Here is a 9,934-nt window from a genome sequence, read left to right on the forward strand (position 1 = left end):
TATTGGATAGTAAAGAAGATGGTGATAATCTAGGACATCGTCTCCCTACTACAAGGTGTAGAATTCAGGAACATCAGTGCCCGCCATCATTTTCCAGATACCAGCAGCACTTTGGTAAATGATGGATGGGTAGATGTCTATCATTGCAGAATGTGGAGTGTAAGCCAGCTGTCAGCTGCTGCAGATTTGTTCCATAACTTATGCCAGATATTAGCATAAATCATAGTAAATCTCTCAAAACATCCCTTTTGCTAGTCTCATTTTTTTCTCCAAAAGTGGTGATTGAGGTGAAAAAATATATAACAATCACAATTTTTGTGCCCAAATTTAGTGTGCTGTAAAATTAGCTTTTTTTCAGCAGAAAACTGGCCAAAGACTCTAAGTAAATTCTTGCCCTTGTAGTGTGTGGATAAACGTCTATTACTGAAATAATGGCGCCATGCCTTGTAATGTGCAGCACAAGAGCGCAACCCAACCAAAATACTAATTCGTATACTAACATAAGTCCTATCCAGCCATCCTGTGAATGTGTCCTGTGCACCCACCCGACTCATCATCTATGTGATATGTGTGTACTGCCATGTTGTATATGACTGTCAGTCTGGATAGTACAAGTCATTATCAATGAACTATATCTAATGTTGTTTCATATGCGGTGTGTACAATAAGCCCATTGTAGAGGATGTGGTACTTACAGAACGATGTTGGTAGATTCGTCCAGGAGGGGGTCACTAGGACAGGCAGTGATGGACTCCTGTTCTGCCTTGTCCTCTTCGCTATTAAACAATACATAAATATTATATATATAGTGTTGTGTAATATATGATATATTTATACAATAAGCCCATTGGAGATGATTCAGTACTTACACGGTGATGCTGTCGGTTGTGTCCATAATGCTTGGATCCTCGAGGATGGAAGGTGTCTCATCATCCTCGTCTTCATCATCTTCTTCTCTGTTGAACAAGACATGACATATATATATATATATACATTTAGTTCTGGTGGCTAATGGGGCCAGGAGATAATATAACCATACATAGAAAAAGAAAATCTCCAGGTGGTAGGGTTAACCCTTTCAGGACTGGTGTATTTTAGGCTTTAAGGAAGCAGTGACTTTTGATATTTTTGCATCTCCATCTTCTGATAGCCATAACTTTGTAATTTTGCCATCAGAGGTCCCATATGGGGTTTATTATAGTGGGATAATTTAAATAAGTTAAGTAACCCATTTTGGGGTAGATGGGGGTTACTAATCAACTGTCACTCCTTGCTGTCTTTTTATCAGAAGGAGAATTAAGGCCCATTTAAAGCAAATGATTTCCGATCAAAAATCGCTCAAAGCTGTCTTTTGAGCAAGAATCGTTCGGTCTAACTGCACAGACTTTGTGCACTTTTCATTAATGAGTTGTTCATCGATATCCTTCAGCATACCGCTGATACTATTGTTTCAGCTGGTGTCCCACTTGGAGAACACAGCAGTAGTATGCAGAAGACAGCGTTCCAGTTATGTTCTGCATCCCCGTCTCGGAGCTCTCAGCTGGTATACTAGCTGAGCGCTCTATAAACACAGCAGGAGTATGAAGAAGAGAGCGCTCCATCTGTCTGCTCTATGCTCCTCTCGGAGCGCACAGCTGTATTCCAGCTCAGTGCTCCAAGAAGACAACAGCTATATGCAGAAGATAGCAGCCTCACTTGTATTCTGCATACATTTATTTATACACTTATGTAAAGTGAGCGCTCAAAATTGTCAACCAAACTGCCATTTAAGCAAATTTTGAGGGATCATCTTGCCGTGTAAATGACACAATGATTATTGCTCAAAAGATGTTGTTTGACTGAGAATCATTGTGTCTGAATGGGCCTTCACAAAGAAAAAAAGAGCAATCCTTATAACACTAGAACAATAGGGTCGTCATGCTAGGAGATACTTACTGGTAATAAACCACACTGTTGTTGTTGGTGGTCTCCCGCCACCTATGGGAGAAGAAAAAGAAAGAATTAGGAACAAGGAATTTTCATTAACAACCAATCAGATTGTAGCTGACATTTTCTGGTGACTGTATGAAGGTCTACTTTGTATGATTGGCTTACCTAAGCCAGTCGGTGATATCGGCTTCTCTTCCCTCGCAAGAGAGCAATGAAGAAGAGTAACATGATAATAGGGGCTCCTGGGTGATAGCTGATATTTGTGTTGTATTTCCTTCTACATTCCCGCTTTTATCATTGTGTTATCTATGGCCCCTTGTCCCTGATGTGTGATTATCTGATGAGTGTGGGGTTGTGTCTGTGAAGAATAGCACCAGGTATTGTGGTAACAGTCACTATCATGGGGGTCCTACAGTGAAATACTTACTGTTTTTGCAAGAAGATTCTTAGATTTTTTTGTGGCAACTCCTCGGCACAGTTGTTATAATAAGCCGGTAATGCGTAGAATGTTAACGCTTCTTCCTCCTGGGTCCTATTGGAGAGTAAAGAAGATGGTGATATAAGCAACACTTTGGTAATTGATGGATGGGTAAATGTCTATCAGAGCTGTTCGAACCCGGCAACCATCACCACAAGACGGACAACCCTCCATGAGAATCATCCCAACCCATCTTGTCTGTGATACATAGTTCTACATGGAACTAGTTCCCCACACATTTGGGGAAATGTACTTCGCTGTATATGGCAGTCTAAATCCAAAGTGCGCTAAATCTATGAAGAGGCGATCATTTCTTACTAAGTTTGGCATATCTCTGGCCAATCTGTGCACCAGAATGTGGAGTCTATGTCAGCTGTCAGCTGTCAAATTCAGTGTGCTGTAAAATTAACTATTTTTTTTTCCTAGCAGAAAACTGGCCAAAGACTCTACGTAAATTCTCCGCCTTTTAATGTGTGGATGTCCATGACTGAACTCATGGCTCCATGTCTTGTAATGTGCAGCAGAAGAGTACAACCCAACCACAATAATAATCTGTATACTAACATAAGTCCTATCCAGTCATCCTGTGAATAAGTCCTATGTGATATCCAGTGTGTACCGCCATGTTGTATATGACTGTCAGTCTGGATAGTACAAGTCATTATCAATGAACTATGTGTAATGTGTCATATACAGTGTGTACAATAAACCCATTGTAGAGGATACGGTACTTACAGAACGATGTTGGCAGATTCGTCCAGGAGGGGGGCACTAGGACAGGCAGTGTTGGTGTCTTGTTCTGCCTTGTCCTCTTCGCTATTAAAACAATACATAAATATTATAGATATAGTGGTGTTTGATACATGATATATTTATACAATAGGCCCATTGGAGATGATTCAATACTTACACAGTGATGCTGTCGGATTTGTCCATAATGATGGAATCCTCGAGGCCGGAAGGTATCTGATCATCCTCCTCCTCATCATCTTCTCTGTTGAACAACACATAACATATACATACATTTAGTTCTGGTGGCTAATGGGGCCAGAGGATAATATAACCGTACATAGAAAAAGAAAATCTCCAGGTGGTAGGGTTAACCCTTTCAGGATTGGTGTATTTTAGGCTTTAAGGAAGCAGTGACTTTTGATATTTTTGCATGTTCATGTTCTGATAGCCGTAGCTTTGTAATTTTGCCATCAGAGGTCCCATATGGGGTTTATTAGAGTGAGATCATTTAAATAAGTTAAGTGCCCCATTTTGGGGGAGATGGGGGTTACTAATGAACTGTCACTCCTTGCTGTCCTTTTATTAAGTCCAGAATTAAGGCCCATTTAAACCCAAGAATTCTTGATCAAAAATCAATCAAAGCCGTCTTTTGAGCAAGAATCATTGGGTCAAACTGAACGGAATTTGTACATTTTTCATTAACAACAAGCTGAAAGAGAACGATGAGCCTTATCAGCGCTGCGCCCTGAGTTCTTAGCGGGATACCATTGATACTATTTTTTCAGCTGGTGTCCTGCTCGGAGAGCACAGCAGGAGTATGCTGAAGACAGCGGTCCTGCTATGTTCTGCATATCCCGCTCGGAGTGCTCAGCTATATACTACTAGTGGAGCGCTACGTAAATACAGCAGAATTATGCAGAAGACAGCACTCCAGCTGTCTTCTGTATAATTCACTTGGAGCATACACCTATATTCCATCTGAGCACTCCGAGAAGACAACAGATATATGCAAAAGATAGCGGCCCCACTTGTTTTCTGCATACAGCGTGAGCTTCATTTACACACTTATGCAAAGTGAACACTCAAAATTGTCAAACTGCCGTTTGAGCGAATTTTGAGTGATCATCTTGCCGTGTAAACACACACAACGATTATCACTCAAAAGATGTCTTTTGAGCGAAATCGTTGCATATAAATGGGCCTTTAGAAAGAAAAAACAGCAATTCCAATAACACTAGAACAATAGGGTCGTCATGCTAGGAGATACTTACTGGTAATAAACCACACTGTTGTTGTTGGTGGTCTCCCGCCACCTGTGGGTGAAAAAAAGGAAAGAATTATAAACAAGGAATTTTCAATAACAACCAATCAGATTGCAGCTGACATTTTCCGGTGATTGTATGAAGGTCTACTTTTTTATGATTGGCTTGCCATAGCCAGTCGGTGATATCGACTACTCTTCCCTCGCAAGAGAGCAATGAAGAAGAGTAACATGATAATAGGGGCTCCTGGGTGATAGCTGATATTTGTGTTGTATTTCCTTCTATATTCCCGCTTTTATCATTGTGTTATCTATGGCCCCTTGTCCCTGATGTGTGATTATCTGATAAGTGTGGGGTTATGTCTGTGAAGAAGAGCACCAGGTATTCTGGTAACAGTCACTATCATGGGGGTCCTACAGTGAAATACTTACTGTTTTTGCAAGAAGATTCTTAGATTTTTTTGTGGCAACTCCTCGGCACAGTTGTTATAATAGGCCGGTAATGCGTAGAATGTTAACGCTTCTTCCTCCTGGGTCCTATTGGAGAGTAAAGAAGATGGTGATATAAGCAACACTTTGGTAATTGATGGACGGGTAAATGTCTATCAGAGCTGTTCGCACCCTGCACCATCACCACAAGACGGACAACCCTCCATCAGAATCATCCCAACCCATCTTGTCTGTGATACATAGTTCTACATGGAACTAGTTCCCCACACATTTGGAGAAATGTACGTCGCTGTATATGGCAGTCTAAATCCAAAGTGCGCTAAATCTATTAAGAGGCAATCATTTCTTACTAAGTTTGGCATATCTCTGGCCAATCTGTGCACCAGAATGTGGAGTCTATGCCAGCTGTCAGCTGTCAAATTCAGTGTGCTGTAAAATTAACTATTTTTTTTCCTAGCAGAAAACTGGCCAAAGACTCTACGTAACTTCTCCACCTTATAATGTGTGGATGTCCATTACTGAACTCATGGCTCCATGTCCTGTAATGTGCAGCAGAAGAGTGCAACCCAACCACAGTAATAATCCGTATACTAACATAAGCCCTATCCAGTCATCCTGTGAATAAGTCCTATGTGATATCCAGTGTGTACCGCCATGTTGTATATGACTGTCAGTCTGGATAGTACAAGTCATTATCAATGAACTATGTGTAATGTTGTGTCATATACAGTGTGTGCAATAAGCCCATTGTAGAGGATACGGTACTTACAGAACGATGTTGGCAGATTCGTCCAGGAGGGGGCCACTAGGACAGGCAGTGTTGGTGTCTTGTTCTGCCTTGTCCTCTTCGCTATTAAAACAATACATAAATATTATAGATATAGTGGTGTTTGATACATGATATATTTATACAATAGGCCCATTGGAGATGATTCAATACTTACACAGTGATGCTGTCGGATTTGCCCATAATGATGGAATCCTTGAGGCCGGAAGGTATCTGATCATCCTCCTCCTCATCATCTTCTCTGTTGAACAACACATAACATATACATACATTTAGTTCAGGTGGCTAATGGGGCCAGAGGATAATATAACCGTACATAGAAAAAGAAAATCTCCAGGTGGTAGGGTTAACCCTTTCAGGATTGGTGTATTTTAGGCTTTAAGGAAGCAGTGACTTTTGATATTTTTGCATGTTCATGTTCTGATAGCCGTAGCTTTGTAATTTTGCCATCAGAGGTCCCATATGGGGTTTATTATAGTGAGATCATTTAAATAAGTTAAGTCCCCCATTTTGGGGAAGATGGGGGTTACTAATGAACTGTCACTCCTTGCTGTGCTTTTATTAAGTCCAGAATTAAGGCCCATTTAAACCCAAGAATTCTTGATCAAAAATCAATCAAAGCCGACTTTTGAGCAAGAATCATTGGGTCAAACTGAACGGAATTTGTAAATTTTTCATTAACAACAAGCTGAAAGAGAATGATAAGCCTTATCAGCGCCGCGCCCTGAGTTCTTAGCGGGATACCACTGATACTATTGTTTCAGCTGGTGTCCTGCTCAGTTAGCACAGCAGGAGTATGCTGAAGACAGCGGTCCTGCTATGTTCTGCATATCCCGCTCGGAGTGCTCAGCTATATACTACTAGTTGAGCGCTACGTAAATACAGCAGAATTATGCAGAAGACAGCACTCCAGCTGTCTTCTGTATAATTCACTTGGAGCATACACCTATATTCCAGCTGAGCACTCCAAGAAGACAACAGATATATGCAAAAGATAGCGGCCCCACTTGTTTTCTGCATACAGCGTGAGCTTCATTTACACACTTCTGCAAAGTGAACACTCAAAACTGTCAAACTGCCGTTTGAGCGAATTTTGAGTGATCATCTTGCCTTGTAAATGCACACAACGATTATCACTCAAAAGATGTCTTTTGAGCAAAATCGTTGCATATAAATGGGCCTTTAGAAAGAAAAAACAGCAATTCCAATAACACTAGAACAATAGGGTCATCATGCTAGGAGATACTTACTGGTAATGAACCACGCTGTTGTTATTGGTGGTCTCCCGCCACCTGTGGGAGAAGAAAAGGAAAGAATTATAAACAAGGAATTTTCAATAACAACCAATCAGATTGCAGCTGACATTTTCCGCTGATTGTATGAAGGTCTACTTTGTATGATTGGCTTGCCATAGCCAGTCGGTGATATCCGCTTCTCTTCCCTCGCAAGAGAGCAATGAAGAAGAGTAAGATGATAATAGGGGCTCCTGGGTGATAGCTGATATTTGTGTTGTATTTCCTTCTACATTCCCACTTTTATCATTGTGTTATCTATGGCCCCTTGTCCCTGATGTGTGATTATCTGATGAGTGTGGAGTTATGTCTGTGAAGAAGAGCACCAGGTATTGCGGTAACAGTCACTATCATGGGGGTCCTACAGTGAAATACTTACTGTTTTTGCAAGAAGATTCTAAGATTTTTTTGTGGTAACTCCTCGGCACAGTTGTTATAATAGGCCGGTAATGCGTAGAATGTTAACGCTTCTTCCTCCTGGGTCCTATTGGAGAGTAAAGAAGATGGTGATATAAGCAACACTTTGGTAATTGATGGACGGGTAAATGTCTATCAGAGCTGTTTGCACCCTGCACCATCACCACAAGACGGACAACCCTCCATGAGAATCATCCCAACCCATCTTGTCTGTGATACATAGTTCTACATGGAACTAGTTCCACACACATTTGGGGAAATGTACGTCGCTGTATATGGCAGTCTAAATCCAAAGTTCACTAAATCTATTAAGAGGCAATCATTTCTTACTAAGTTTGGCATATCTCTGGCCAATCTGTGCGCCAGAATGTGGAGTCTATGTCAGCTGTCAGCTGTCAAATTCAGTGTGCTGTAAAATTAACTATTTTTTTTTCCTAGCAGAAAACTGGCCAAAGATTCTACGTAAATTCTCCGCCTTATAATGTGTGGATGTCCATGACTGAACTCATGGCTCCATGTCCTGTAATGTGCAGCAGAAGAGTGCAACCCAACCACAGTAATAATCCGTATGCTAACATAAGCCCTATCCAGTCATCCTGTGAATAAGTCCTATGTGATATCCAGTGTGTACCGCCATGTTGTATATGACTGTCAGTCTGGATAGTACAAGTCATTATCAATGAACTATGTGTATTGTTGTGTCATATACAGTGTGTACAATAAACCCATTGTAGAGGATACGGTACTTACAGAACGATGTTGGCAGATTCGTCCAGGAGGGGGCCACTAGGACAGGCAGTGATGGTGTCTTGTTCTGCCTTGTCCTCTTCGCTATTAAAACAATACATAAATATTATAGATATAGTGGTGTTTGATACATGATATATTTATACAATAGGCCCATTGGAGATGATTCAATACTTACACAGTGATGCTGTCGGATTTGCCCATAATGATGGAATCCTTGAGGCCGGAAGGTATCTGATCATCCTCCTCCTCATCATCTTCTCTGTTGAACAACACATAACATATACATACATTTAGTTCTGGTGGCTAATGGGGCCAGAGGATAATATAACCGTACATAGAAAAAGAAAATCTCCAGGTGGTAGGGTTAACCCTTTCAGGATTGGTGTATTTTAGGCTTTAAGGAAGCAGTGACTTTTGATATTTTTGCATGTTCATGTTCTGATAGCCGTAGCTTTGTAATTTTGCCATCAGAGGTCCCATATGGGGTTTATTATAGTGAGATCATTTAAATAAGTTAAGTCCCCCATTTTGGGGGAGATGGGGGTTACTAATGAACTGTGACTCCTTGCTGTCCTTTTATTAAGTCCAGAATTAAGGCCCATTTAAACCCAAGAATTCTTGATCAAAAATCAATCAAAGCCGTCTTTGGAGCAAGAATCATTGGGTCAAACTGAACGGAATTTGTACATTTTTCATTAACAACAAGCTGAAAGAGAACGATGAGCCTTATCAGCGCTGCGCCCTGAGTTCTTAGCGGGATACCACTGATACTATTGTTTCAGCTGGTGTCCTGCTCAGTGAGCACAGCAGGAGTATGCTGAAGACAGCGGTCCTGCTATGTTCTGCATATCCCGCTCGGAGTGCTCAGCTATATACTACTAGTGGAGCGCTACGTAAATACAGCAGAATTATGCAGAAGACAGCACTCCAGCTGTCTTCTGTATAATTCACTTGGAGCATACACCTATATTCCAGCTGAGCACTCCGAGAAGACAACAGATATATGCAAAAGATAGCGGCCCCACTTGTTTTCTGCATACAGCGTGAGCTTCATTTACACACTTCTGCAAAGTGAACACTCAAAACTGTCAAACTGCCGTTTGAGCGAACTTTGAGTGATCATCTTGCCTTGTAAATGCACACAACGATTATCACTCAAAATATGTCTTTTGAGCAAAATCGTTGCATATAAATGGGCCTTTAGAAAGAAAAAACAGCAATTCCAATAACACTAGAACAATAGGGTCGTCATGCTAGGAGATACTTACTGGTAATAAACCACACTGTTGTTGTTGGTGGTCTCCCGCCACCTGTGGGAGAAGAAAAGAAAAGAATTATAAACAAGGAATTTTCAATAACAACCAATCAGATTGCAGCTGACATTTTCCGGTGATTGTATGAAGGTCTACTTTGTATGATTGGCTTGCCATAGCCAGTCGGTGATATCCGCTTCTCTTCCCTCGCAAGAGAGCAATGAAGAAGAGTAAGATGATAATAGGGGCTCCTGGGTGATAGCTGATATTTGTGTTGTATTTCCTTCTATATTCCTGCTTTTATCATTGTGTTATCTATGGCCCCTTGTCCCTGATGTGTGATTATCCGATGAGTGTGGAGTTATGTCTGTGAAGAATAGCACCAGGTATTGTGGTAACAGTGACTATCATGGGGGTCCTACAGTGAAATACTTACTGTTTTTGCAAGAAGATTCTGATGTTTTTTTGTGGTAACTCCTCGGCACAGTTGTTATAATAGGCCGGTAATGCGTAGAATGTTAACGCTTCTTCCTCGTGGGTCCTATTAGAAAGTAAAGAAGATGGTGTTAATCTAGGACATTGTCT

The sequence above is a fragment of the Eleutherodactylus coqui genome, chromosome 1 (assembly GCF_035609145.1).
Source record: "Eleutherodactylus coqui strain aEleCoq1 chromosome 1, aEleCoq1.hap1, whole genome shotgun sequence".
Taxonomy (NCBI): Eukaryota; Metazoa; Chordata; class Amphibia; order Anura; family Eleutherodactylidae; genus Eleutherodactylus; species Eleutherodactylus coqui.